The sequence below is a fragment of the Lates calcarifer genome, linkage group LG7_1 (assembly GCF_001640805.2).
Source record: "Lates calcarifer isolate ASB-BC8 linkage group LG7_1, TLL_Latcal_v3, whole genome shotgun sequence".
NCBI classification, from domain to species: Eukaryota; Metazoa; Chordata; class Actinopteri; family Centropomidae; genus Lates; species Lates calcarifer.
The window spans coordinates 13,779,264-13,794,178 of record NC_066839.1 but is presented as its reverse complement, the minus strand read 5'-3'; positions in this window follow the sequence as shown (position 1 = coordinate 13,794,178).

Here is a 14,915-nt window from a genome sequence, read left to right as displayed (position 1 = left end):
GGCAGGCGACGTGCTACCAGGCAGGTAAACCAGCCCACACTGCTGATGTAAGCTGAGAGAAATCACGACTCGGCAAAAACCCCTCCCTGAGGCGTGTCTGCGTGATACTGTATGTGCTCACTCACACGTACTACGTCTTTAAGACTTCTGATTTATATTTACCCACGTTTCTGACTGATTGTGACACTGAAAAATATCCTCCATGAGTCATAAGGCAGGCAACCAGAGAGGTGAAGGAGGGAGGGAATGGGAATAAGACTGGATTGAGTTTAAAGAGGGATCAGTGGAGCGGGGTGGAAAAGAGTCTAATTGAGCTGAGGGGGGAGAGGAAAGGGGGATAAAAATGGGATGGAGGAGAAGGAGGCAGAGGTGGAGAGTTGAGGGGGACCTGCACTGATGTCGTGGCTTCTCATTCATACATATGTGCTTGTGTGTCAATGAAATGAAAAGGCAAGCCAAAAAAATTATATTAGGATGTATAAGATTATACCTTCTCCCACCCCACTCAAAAATGCTGTAAAACCCAGCGCAGGCAGAGACAATTTAACATCAGATTTCCATAAATGTAATACATCTTCAAACACGCTGAAAGCATAAAACACATGGACTGCTGGTCAGTTGTGGTTTTGCCAGACTGGCTGCACCCACTCACCCCTCACATGGGTGTAGTCCAGCTTACAGTCATTACCACAGCATTACCATTCACCAGGCACATCTGAGAATGTGTGTGCGTGCATTTATGTGCATATTCACATGTGCTTACGCTGAACACCAAAAAAATCCCCTTTTCTCCCTTCTCTCTGATTACAAATCCATGCACCTCCCTTAACATGTTGTTTGATTTTTTTGTCTTAAAACAATTCTCTTGCTTTACAGTGACTTCCTTGAGTCTAGAGGTAAACAGCAATATTTAACTGACAAGAGTGGCATCAATCTTCTCATCTATCTCTTGACCAGGAACCCTACAACTGTATTTCCCAAAATGTCAACAACATTTTCTTTTAGATTTCAGAACACAGAACAGACTCAAACAACTGTGATATTTTATCTTCTTATGGAAAGGCTCTTTTCACTTGCCCCCTGCTCAGAGAGGATTGAGCTCAGGATCAGGAACAATAGTAAGGGATTCAGTGTCTTGCTCAAAACTATTTCAGCTGGGCACCGACCAAGTATGTGGAATCCAAATCATCTAATTGTGAGACCCTTTCAATGACACTTTTCAGCAGTTTTCCAAAGCAATATGAAGGCTTTGTAGTTAAAAATACTTATGCTGAACATCTAGCGAGATCTGCAAGTGAGGAAGTGATGTGAGCTGGGGGAATTACTGCAAATCAGGCAGAAGGGAGGTGGATTTGTGTTGTGTTCTTGTATTAGACAGGCCCGGCCTTGTTAGAGAATCTACAAGGGCTCAGTGTTAAAAATTGGCAGAACTATCCAACTCCTGATCAACCACAAATCACAGAAAACAGGCGAGGAAGCTGACTTTAAAAAGCATGAAATTTTAGGATTAAGATAAAGGACAATACTAATTTACTTTTTCATTCATGCAAAATAAAGTCAGTGATTAAGGGGTTTTTGTCAAAGATGGTTAAAAGAATGTTCTCATATTGAAACCTGACTCTTATAATCCCAAAGTCCAAAAGGAAGTTCTGACTGCATCTCCACATGTGCATATGTTCAAGTTATTGTTTGACTTCTTATCTGCCTTACTCAGTGTTTGTTATGTTGCAAAAAGCCTTTAAAGACCATTTATCAGAATCCCTTTATATGAAAACTGACACCTGTTCTCTAATATCCGTCTTCTATTCACTATTCAGTTCATCAAAATAGAACTTTTTTTTCCAATAAACCTAAAATATGACTAATAATAACTATGTATAATAACTACTATAATGCAATTTTGCTACATTTTGGTTTTATCTGAAGTACCAAGATCCTTACAGGCAAGTCTTGCCACTTGGCAGTCATCATGGCAACACCCTCAGGCAGTTATTTCAGGCTAACAAGACCAGGCCCATATGTGAATGAATGGGGAAAGAGAATCACCAGTCAAGTCTTATTTAAAAAAATAAATAAATTAAAAAAATTAAAAAATAAAAAAACACCAAAAAAGTTTGGTAAAATAAAGCTTTTTTAACTTCTACTACAACTTGCACCAACATACATCAACTTCTTTTACGGCTGATATCCAGAGTTAGCCGTCATGTCATCCCAACCAGCTCTTTAACAAATGCCATGCTAATTAAAATTATGGATACTGTAAGTCTAGAAAAACAATAGTTACTCCTACATGTGCGTCATTGCATGTTAACTGTAAACTTGGTGTTTATGTCTGTCTCAAAATTCATTGAGGCTGACGTGGACCTCAACTGTGTGCTCGCATCGATGCAACACCACCGTTCAGCTGACGACTGACTTATTGGGGGCAGGAACAAGATATGTGTCATACAACTGCTGTCTTTGCCATTACAGACTTTTTCATTCTGGATTCTTTAAGTGGTTTGTCTCTCTCTTATAACATCTCTGGTACTACTGTAACAGAATTCAAGCAGCTTACACACTCATTATGGATATAACTGACTTCTTCATAAATAACAGTTAGCTTGACTTTGTTTTAAACAAGAAAACGTACATAACCGATCTGTATAAATACACCCCCAGTTCTATGGTAGAGATTCCTCCTCCTCAGTGTAAACATTTAGCTTTTTCTCCCACATACACTGTAAATCTCACATCTCCACCCTCCATAACATTTGACCTATATGTCAACTCCTTCACAAGGTGCCTCGTAGAAACACAGAAATGATAAACGATGCGATGTGTATCTCTTATCTTTCATGTAGATTACCTTCTCTCTAATAACTGTGTCATTTATTTCAAAGGTAATTCCAAACGAGGTTACATTATCCAGATTATCTGTTGTGTTTGACAGGGTTATTTTGTGTTACCAGACTGTGATACTGCCATCTCACAGGGGCTGAGTTTTTGCAGCAGTCATGTGGTCAAAGTTCATCCCTTCTCTTGGTCAACCTCTCCCTCCTTTTATACTTTTTTTCAACCTACATCTCCTCCTTTCTCTCTATCCTCTGTGACTCAGTTCTCTGATCTCACTCCCTCAGGGCGGAAACTAAATCTTTTTTTTCTCTCTTCTGAATGACCACAACAAACACTGACCAGAACATTTCACTGGCATCAGCTGCCCAAGACAATAAACATGCTCTGCAGTGTCTCCTTGACTTTTCCCATAGTGAACCAAACTCCTGTTCCTCTCACATACTCCACACAATGGATAACATTTCACCAACAGTTCAATCACTGTGCTGTTATGTGGTTTGCTGATGGGCTAAAACAATATTATGCAAATACTTTACCTTAAATAAATAAGTTTCTGAATTATTTTGATGGCACACTGACTTAGGGGAGAGTGACATCTCTTTCATTCCCATTCTGAATCCCAAACACCTGTCTTGCTCTATGTAATTTACAGCACTGTAAGGCACTTCGTCACACACTATCACAGTGTGTGAGGATGATGTGGATCATACCATTGGTGGAACATATTCACCTTATGTTGGGTAACTCACTAACAGCTTGTTGTGTCACCGGTCACCCCTGCCATCCTTCCCTATTGCTAGTCACTCAGTCAGTTTAAATTTAATGCACCAGCACCCTGTAATTACCACATGTGGCTACAGAGGCTGTTGATCAGCAAAAGTTACATAGTGTTTCTTTAATGCAATGATTCCTAGCCTGACGTACTTGTATGCTAGGGGGTACTTCTGCAGTGCAGAGTACATTTAAAGATTGTGGAATGTTCACTAATTAAAAAAACATTTTAAAAAAACACCTGAAAATAGTTTGCTAAAATTCCTTTACAGAAACTTGTTAGGTAAAAGTAATTGGTAGTGTAAAGCTTTTGCTAAAACTAATGGACAAACAGTTAAAATAGTTAACTGAGAGCAGGCTAATGGGTAAATAATTCAATTAACCTAGTTAGCTAAAAGTAATGATAAAAAGTTGAACTAAGTAATGGATAACTGGTTGAAATAGCTTTGTTAAAAAGATATGGATGAACACTGGAAATATTTAAATGTATAAACAGCTGTGGATAAACCATTTAAATTGTAAAAGTACTGAATTGAAATGTCCCACTTTGAGCGGGACAAATGTTACTATCATTAGTGTAAATGTAAAGGTTGACCAAACAGACCTAATCAATTATATTAAATAATATTGTAATAATACTCACTTTTGTGTAAGTAATATAGTTAATGTCCTATAATCAATTAAAATGAAATGCACTTTAAATATGACTAAAGGTTAGGGGTACTTAAGATCATCTGGTAGGGCTAACAGGGCATCTAATAGGCAGACAAAAAAGTTTGGAAACACTTGGTTACCAAATTAGAAAGTTGTTTAAAATAATTTTTGGAAAAAAGAGAATCCTTAATATACTGTCTTCTAACCAATTCAGAGGAAGATAACCATTGATCTTCATGAATCACACAGCATATAATGGTATTTCTTGTGTAAAAAAAAACAAGTGAAGGAAGGTCTGTGTGTATTTTCTACACACATCTATGCACACAAAGGCATCTGCAACATGATATCAACAATAAAGTCAAGTTCCAGATTCAGACAAGCGATCTGCTTTTACAGCTGTACTACTTATCCATGATTAATGGACACCATAATATGTATAACAGCAAGAAGTCCTGCCACTGAGCCATGCTTCATTGTTTTAATGTACACCCTGACCGGTGGTGCTGCTAATTAGCCATGGCTAATTGCTGGTAACGTGTAGCACAAAGACACGGTGTCCAGGAGCAGTAGATATTTCTGAGAGATTAACAGTCTGAGGGGCCAGTGAAAGGTCAGATTAAGACATTCCCTGCATGTTCCCTACAAAATCGGCCTATTGGTGACCACTTAAATCATTTACATGTGATTACTTTCGCTTTGTTAAGGCTTGCCAGTCTATCAATCTGCACATGAGGGGAAAGCAAAATGTGGAATCCAAGTCTCTGATAGAAGTGATCATACTGTCTAAAAAAGAGACAGAGCATTCTCATTAATGTTCAAATATAAGATATGGTCCAGGTCTATTTTTAGTATGACCCCAATAGTCAGTAATTTGAAGCCTCTTTATGGGACTGTGTATGCTGACATTTGTTGGTAGCTGTCTACAGTCAGTTTATTGGTAGAGTACCTATGTGTTAAAATGAATATGCTCAACTATAAAGACATGTTTGTATATGTGTGTGTGTGTGTGTGTGTGGTGTGTGTGGTGTACTTGTTCACTTCTTCATGTTGCCTCAAGTTAGTTGCTTATTTCCTATGTCCCCACAAACCTCACAACCTAACCACCATGTGATTGGATCCTTGCATCTTTGCTGACATTTGTATTAACATGCACTAACAGAAGAGGAAGTGTCATATGCACAGTTTAACAAAAGATCTCTTGTATTTTAATTTGAATCACATAATGTGTGACCTTGTCGCATTATGTTTCATGTTGTGATCACTCAGTATATTGCCTATGCATAAGGGTAATAATTTAAAACCATAAGTGGATTGGGTGTAATCTGCTTACTGTGCCATATTTAAGGATTTTCACATACATGGATTGATAGCTAAAATCCATTCAGGAAATCTAGCACCTTATCACTCAAAGCTGTGCTAACTTGTAAAGCACACAGCTGCGTCAGAGGCAGGCCTTCTGCTGCAGTGCGAACTGCTGCCTCACAAAATACACACCTGTATCGCAGGAAGCACCACTGACAGGACCCAGAGCGGACACCGACGTATCCCAAAACATGCTGCACAAACAGCTGTATCACAAGTCCCAATGGCTGCGCTGCATTGCCACATGAAGCTGTTGCAGCATGCGACCCCAACAGCTGTTACATCACAGAGGGAATTGGCTGCATCACAGAGTAAACTGTTGCATCACAAGAGAGGACTCAGTTTAATTCTTAATCAGATCTGTGTCACCGGTGAGGGTTAACCAGAAACAGGCTGTGTCCGAAACCACTTCCTTATAGTCCCCTAATTCCTTCCCTTACAAACACTGTTATTTACTCAATAGTGAGCAGTGAATTGAGATCGACATTTTCTGATAATCATCCTAATTTTTGCAGCATCATTGTTAGCTGTAGAGTCACACAAGCAGTGAGGAGCATTACATTGTAGGTCTGTCAGCAGAAAGTGGTGCACGTGCCTCAGACTTGTACCATAGTGGAATCAATTTCTGAGAACACAAAATAGTGGGTACATTTATACACTGAGAATTTGGACACTCAAATAAAATGTTGAGAAGTAGATCTCGTGCACTACTTAATAAATAGGGAGTGATTTAGGTGCTACCATGGATACCTCCTGTTTAGTAAACCTCACCCTTAAGAGAATAAATTTCATTTGTAATGTGATTTAGGGGAGACTGAAGACAGAAACAAAGTTTCCATCCAAATTTAGTGCAACTTTAAATAAAAAATCATTACTGCTGCCATGTGAATCCTAGGAGTTGGATCATTAAGATAAACAGTGGTTGGTGTTGATTCTCCTGTCTGGTGCCATTAAAAATAAAAGAGTGCCAATCAAACACTTAACAAATAGAAACACTTTGGAAAATATGATGGAAAAATGGTGTTTACGTTTGTTGTGACTGTCCTCCCAAGAAAAATGAGAGCATCAGTCATGTCAGGAAGTTCCCCAAAACAACACAAGGCTACATTCATGTAACAAAGCGCTCTGGCAGCCTTTGTAATAATGACTCTTGTCCATTTGGAGCAAAGGAGGAAGTAATGTGATGTTGTTATCGAGCCACAAAGTCTGTGTATGGAAGAGGTTGTGGTGGTTTGAGGGATCATTTCCTTTTTCCAACTAACAGTGGTGTTGGTTTGTTTAACCATGATCATGTGGTCATTCCCTAACATTCACCAAGTGGTTACTGTTGTTACCATGACAATGGAGGACCCCTAACCTTACTAATTTTAATCCAAACCCTGATCTTTCCCAAGTTGTTTTTGTACCTAAATTTATCTCAAAGTAAAACCATATGGGCTCTAAGATCAGAAAGTGATTTGAAACAGTTTTAGAAGGCTCAGACAAACAAAATCATCTTGTTAACAGTTACTTCAGATAAGAAAATCCTCATATGTGTCATTCTAGGGGGCATGGACAAAGGACTTAATGCCTCTGCAATGTAACTGTCAATATCACTGCCTGCCAGATTCATCTGCCAAGCGCAGTGGAAATATATCTGTTCAGCTCTGTGACTGCACATAGTGGATGTAGGTGGGAGAAACGTCCAAGAAATACTGGAGATTTCCAGCTTTAGAAAAGCATGACTGAGTCTACTCTCTCTGTCTGCAGGCTACCCCAGGTCTGTCTGGCAGGCTCAAGCTCAAGGACAGACAGATAAGAGGACACACACACACAAACACACACACACACACACACACACACTTACTAGTCATACATTCACGCACGCTCGCACAAGTTTCCAAGACTAAATCAAATATTTATCAAATTCAGGCAAAAGTTAGAAAGGAATGAAACATTGCCTCAGATCACAAACTCCAGCTGAATGTGAGTAATCCAGGCAGTATTCATTAAAAATAATGTTCGATCCAACATGTCAGCCTCTCTTCATTTCAACCCTAAGGGAGAATACATATGTCTGCTTTGCCCTTGTACAGTAAGGGGTACCTATATGAAATTCATATGGCATTTTCAGCAATAACAAGCTCCCATTAAGAATGCATGGCAGGTACTGTGAATGTAACCAACCTATCAACAATCAGGCAAGGTCTAATGGGATTTCACTTCCACATAGTGTGTACACAAACTGTATAAACAATGTTGAACCAAATGGAGATGAAAGCCAGTAGTCTAATCTTAACCCCATCTATACCAAGGAAATAGCAGAGGAAAAGAAAAAAAGCAGAATCATACAATCAGATCAACATGAACTCATTGACACGTGATCATTGCAACCCCACATTACACTACTCTGCCCACTATCTCCCCTTTTTCTTCCCTCTGCCTCTCATACCTCCCATTCCTCCTGCACTCCCCCCCCCACCTCCGTCACCCACCCGCCCCCTAAGTGTATCTCATTTTAGCATCGACTATCTGTAAGCCAAGAGCTGCTGTCACCAGATCCCCTCCCAGTCCTGCAGGGTTCTTAGGAATGGCATGTGTTCGCAATTGGCAGCTTAGCAGACGCCGACCACGCAACTACAAACCAGGGGGCTTTCTAAGGAGGCCAAGGTGGGCTGAGTTGTAGGTCGTGGCTTGCAGCTTATCTGGTCCCACCACGCCAGAAAATGTTTAAAACCGGGATGCACAGGGAGGCAGTTTCTTGAGGTTGCTGACGGCGCATGTAGGAGGCCACTTTATCAAGCAGGTGTGCGCAGGTTCATCTTCTCTTGTGATGGTCAGGTGTTACAGCTTCAATTTTTCAGCTTCTGCTGGAAAGGAGTAATAGAAGAAAGCCAAAAGTTTCTTGGCAATGACGATAGCCTCAACCCTCCAAACCTCGCCATATGGCATAGCTGACTGTGCATAAGTGGGTGATTGTTTACATGTTTACATGTGTATATCATGTTTATATCATGTATTACGAGCTGTACATTTATGTCTGACTAATCAAAAGCATGTTTGCATGCAATATGCATATGCATACATTTAAATTTACATTCATTTCCCTGGCAGACAGAGCAAGGTTGAAAAAAAGATATATTATAGCTTTGGCTCTGTGTGTGTGCCACAGAATGTCACTGGGAGTGGCAACATCAAGAGGGAATATACAGTAAAAGGTCAAGGAGAACACAGAGACAAGCAGGAACTTGAAATTGAACTGTTACCGTTACTCTTTTTCTCTTTTAATTTTTCTTCCTTATTCTTCTTGATGATTCACAAAAAAAAACATTTTTAGCTGAGTCACTCCACATCTTTCTGTCCCTTCACCCACTTCCTGACTGCAAGGACTTCTCTGTTTGTCCCCTAAGTGTCTGCTTTTCTTCTGTTCTTCATGTTCTTCACGTATTCGCCACCCCATGCGCACTCGTTGAGCAATAATTGAATTTCTCCATCCTTCTCTTGTCCTCTGTGCTCACTCTATGTCACGTGCTCTCCATTGCTGTTCTAACCACGACCCTCTATTTGAGTTTGCCTCATTTTTGATGATGAAATTTCATGTTGAATTCAGTGTAAAAGTCTCAGAATATCTCAACAAGTATTGGATGGATTGCCATGGAATTTGGCACAGACATTCATACTCCCCACATGGTCAGTTGTAGTAACATTGGTGATCCCTTAACTTTTCATCTAGCGCCATCATCAGGTCAAAAAATTAATTTGCCCAATCCTTTTGTTTTTGACTAACTTGCATAACTAATGATATTCCCATTAGCCTCACTTGTATTTTGTGATTAGTGCTAGTTAATGCTAACTAACGCTAACTAACAGTGAACATGGTAAATATTACACCAACTTACATTAGCATGTTAGTATAGCTGTTGTGAGAGTGACATTTTGCTGATATTAGCATTTAGCTCAAATCACCAGTGTTTAAGTGCAGCCAAACAGTGCAGCAGACTTTTGGTCTTGTTTCTCTGTCCCCTTGGCAAGGGAGAGGGAAAAAAGCCTTATGAAGCAACGCAGTGCAGAGTGACACAGGCCAAATATAAGTCTGAGTTGTGGCAGTAAAAATGGAGAGTGAGCAAGAAAGCTGTTTCTTAGAAAGAGGGCTACAGTAGGCTACATGACATATTTAAGCCTGCCCACTCTCTTGGGTCATTCCCTCACCGTGTGTCGATTTTTCAGTCCCACCCTAGGGATGTGTCTCCATCATGAACTCATTTTATTTGTATGCAAATATGCACACTCATTATTTTTGGGACATTCTGGTTAAAATACATTTCATAGCATGAGGAGAGCCATGGAGTAATGCAGCAGAGGGATTCCACTTACCCCCACCCACATCCTCTAAAATCCTCTCTCTCCTGCAGACGCTGGCACAGCCAGGCAGAAACATAGATATGCGCAGTCACACGCATATGCTGACACACATACATACACAGAGGTAACCCAGTAATTAGGGGTACTGTAATTGGGACTTAGCATTGTAAACTGGCGGGGCAGTGTTGCCAGGGAAGGTTTGTTGACTGTAGGATTATGACAGGGAACTTAAATGGTATGTGTTTATCTACATTCTGCAGTGGTGAGAGCTGCTGTCTAAAATATCCACCAGGTTCTCAGTAATGGAGTTGGCTCAGGCTATAAAGTTTGAACGGTAATCATCATTATCATCATCATCATTGCAAATGGCATCTTCTCAAATGTATTACTGGCTCAATATGTTGGACATAAATGTTAAATTGTTACTTTTGATTGTGTAATTTTTTTGTGTTTACAGTATTTGTCAATTTTGTCCAGAATGTATGTGCAAGTTCTTATGAGGATACTCAGGGATGTGACAAGTGAGGACAACATTATGGGGACTCACATCTCTTTTTTGGACAAAAGGCTGGTCCCACAGGGAAAACTATTAAACAATTAAACTTTGGGGGTTGGGGTTGGGTTTGCATGGTAATGGTTGAATTCAAGCTATGTACTGAGCAAAATTAATTCCAGGACTAGAAGCTATGAGGACAAATTTATTACAGAGACAGTCTGAAACTGTATCTTCAAGTAGCACAAACAAACTCATACATTTATTTTAAAGGAGCAATGTGTAGGATTTAGTGGCACCTAATGTTGAGGTTGCGGAGAGCAACCAGGTGAATATCCTTCCTCTCACACCCCCTTTTCCAAGCATGTAGGAGAACTTACGGTGGCCTTGAGGTAACATAAATACACAAAAGAGCCTCTCTAGAGCCTAGTCTTTGGGTTTGTCTGTTCTGGGCTACAGTAGAAACACAGCAGTGGTGGACTCCATAGAAGAGAGCCTGCTCCCTATGTAGCTATGACAGGCTAATTCTAAGCTAACAAAAATGTGATCCTTACTTTCAGGTGATTATACACTAATTAAAAAATCCATCCATCCATTAGCTATACTGCAGATCGCAGGTGGGCTGGTGCCAATCCCAGCTGAAACTGGGCATACTGGTATCTCTAAAAAGATGACAGCTAGTCCATAGTCATAATGCCAGAGACAGTGGAGCAAACACTGGCCTAAGATGAGTCAGGATTCCTTTCTGTTTGCTCCTTCCTTTAGGGCAAAGGCTGAACAATGGTTGCTTGATACTATTACCTTAATATCTTTTCTACACTAAACTTTGCAGATATGTGCATCTTAACATTGCTTCTTTCCTTTTCTGGGTGTCTTTGATACATTCTAAATGTTTTGGGTTTTTTTTTTTTTTTTTTTTTTGTATTGTTACAATGTTGTCAATAAACTGAAACCACAAAGTCTCCAGGGAATTACCATAAGTCAACTCAGTTCCTTCCTACATGACAAAAGCAGGACTGTGTGTGTGTGTGTGTGTGTGTGTGCGTATGTGTGGGACTGTGAAAGACAGGTGGCTGAAATGACAAAGTCAAATATTTGTCACTGGCTAATTACAAAGGTAGTCTTGTGACTTTATGCAGTCATATTTTCCAAAGGTGTTGAAAACAAGGCCTTTGTTCAACTCCAGCGGCATGTTGTGAAGCAATACATATGAATGTATACATACTGTAAACACACACACACACGCCTGTGCCTGCCTACTCGTATGTGTGTGTGCAAGTGTGCGTGCGTGTGTAGCATGCATACACAGCAAGCAGACCGTGACAGCAGGAAACCCAGCATCAGATAAAAAGTGAAATCTATCACATTTTCTCTTTCCTTCTCAGCCCCCCAGTTTTTTAAAATTCCCACACACAACCACAATAAATCCTCCCACAACAATATTTCCATTCATGCCGCTGCAAATCACATTCATCAAAGTCACACACTTCCAGGCTATTATTCCTTTTTATGGCATTCTCAAACTCAAATTCCCATGTCCTAAATTTCCATATCATTCACATGAGTGGCAGATCAGCAGATTTTTTTCTTTTTTTCCACCCTGCTCTGAAATAAACAATGGCTGCTTTTCAGGACTTCAAAGTGCGGGGGGGGGGGGGGGGGGGGGTTAGAATGGGTTGCTGGGTGGCATAGAATATCAAGGTGAGAGATTAGGGCTTATCAGAGATTTCCTTTGAGTAAAAAATGTTTCTCCCTGTGGCTACTGTTTGGCTGAACAGCAACCAGTGGAAGTGGATGAGATGTCCATGTGTCGAAACAGAGCCAGATCCAACCCTTGAGCGTCAACCGCAGGTGGTATATGGTCTCTTAGCATGAAGACTATGATCTGTACAAGTTGTCATCTGGTTCTCTAAATCTCTGCGCTTCATTCCTGCCCTTTGTCGCTCTTTTCCTGATTGTGTGTTTGTGCGTTCGACCTAAAGTACCCTCTGACCAGAGAAGCCAAATTACAGGAGAGCGTTGACTTTCCAGGAAACAAACATTTCACACACAACCGTACACTTTTGATCTACCACAGCTTTTGCAACAGTATGGCAAAGGGAAAAAGGGAACAAAATTATCTAAAAAAAAACAGCCTGTTGAGGTTGTTGCTGTTGTAACGTCCAGTGGAAAGGATTCAGTTTCCAGTGTGATTCATACGCTCAGGGCACTGGAGACAAGGTCGGCTAAAACTGATGTGACTCCAAATGCCAGTCATTTGTGAAGGTTTGGGTCATTCAGGCAGTAGACGTGTGGCTCTGTGAGATCTGGGGGTGATATCATTTTGGATCAAATCCCCCGTCATGGGTCAAGCAATACCCTACCGCCCCCCAGTGGTCATAGGGCAAATGCAAATGACCTTGGAGCCTGGGTCATATCAGTGCACTTGCCCAGTTGAACAAACATGAAAAAGTAGGATAAAAATGAATATTAGCATTAGCGTAAATGAGTAATGGTAATCTTCTTATTACCACCTTTAGGTACTGGTATTACCTACATGACCTGTCCTTATATAGTTGTTTTGAACTAAGGCTGCAGGCAAGGTACGGAAATAATTGAACAGTTTACTAGAATACAACTTGATAACATGTATTGATCTTGCAAGTTATTTATCAGTGCGCTTCCACTTCTTTGGGCAAGCAGCAGTCAATGAACAAGAATGAGAGGCGGCAAGATAAAGCAAATCTGATTGTGTACCTGCTTGACACAGTGATATCACAAGTCATTCCCAGTGCCGTACGTGACAATGATCACATATTACTTGACCAGAAATGTCCCCTGACACTGTGACACAGAGTAGGGGACTTTTACGTCAGTTTTGACAAGCAGCTCTTTTCTTCACCACACACAAAGCCTCGACTGTGCTCATAATGGACTCAGACTGGACTGCTCACATGTCAGCTCCAAGACCGTGCACCACACTGAGTGGTGAAAAAGGCCCTGTGCTGCAGGTGGCATCGAAGCCCCAAGTGCGGACGTGGGCTCCGTAGCACAGGTGGGGTCCCGGGTGCAGATGCACATTGGCCCCGGTCGTGCCAGAGGGACTCTGGTCAGGCTGTGCCAAGTACACCAGTTTTTTCTGCACCCTGAACTCTGTTTCTCACCAACACTGCAACTAAGTGATTATGACAGGGATTATGGACTTCATGCAGCAGCATCTAATTCTTTCTGTTTCTGTGTCTCTGCCTTTTAGGATGTTAATTTATAACACATGTGGGTAATGCTTCACTGAACAACCGCTAGACAGCAAACCATTCAAATTTAAAGATATCTCTGGTTTTAGATCTTTTCATGTAGACTTGCACAACAGGCAGCTAAGACCACACACTCCTATGTGCACATGTAAGTACACACACCACACACACATACTCAGACCAGCTCCATTAGACTAAACTGTGCCCAGTCCCCAGAGTTAATGTTTAGACGCACTATGCCTGCTGAGATATACGCAGCGAGTGGCGGGGGCGCAGGGCTGAAGGTCAGTCTCGCATGTGCTGTTTGATCTTTTCCAGCCAATGCCGAACCAAATTACATGGATTTAAGGACCCCGGAGGAGGTGGGGTTGGCGAGGCAGTTTGCTCTTTGCAAGCTGTGACTGACCTACCTGACAATGTTTTTTACGAGACACAATCGCCTCGGGAGAACTAGGTCGATGACAGAGAGAAAGGTAGACAGAGAGAGAGAGAGAGTGAGATAGGGAGGGGGGAGACTGACTGGTAGATAGGGAGTACAAGACAAGTTGGATTGTATCCAAAAGATATTCATAATTTTTGTTTAATAGCAATGTGTGTGTGTGTGAGAGAGAACTGTTCCCAAGCAGAGTAATAAAGTCATTATTATTGTTATAAAGACAAGGTATCAGCTGGATGAACAACAGCACCTCATTGTTTCCAGTCCACTTGATATTAACATGGTGTTCCAGCTTTAGGAATATTTTGTCCTCTGAGGTAAAAAAAAAAAAAAAAGAAAAGAAAAAAAAAAAAGGTTAAGCAGTTAAGATTTTATTGATTTATCCAAAAGATCATGAAACAATGACTTGTGGAACATTTTGTAATACCAGAGATAGCACCATAAAATGCAGCCTTTTCAATACTGCCACTAACTGCAGTAATTTTTAGACTACATATAAAAATTTTAAACTCTTAATGAAACTTATGAAGAAACGAGACTAAGAGCCTACACCTATGCTAGCTGCTTGTGAGCCTGTACTTTGGCAAGGTGGTGCTTTGAGATAAATGCTAACATTAGCATACCAACATGTTCACAGTGAAAATGTGAATGGGGCACTAGAAGCTAACAAATCATACAACATTGCTTCCACTACATTGAGCTCATCACAGTGGGCACGTGAATGCTCGCCACCTAGGGACTAGCTTTCTCATTAGCAATCATTGTGTAAATAAGCAATCTGAACTTT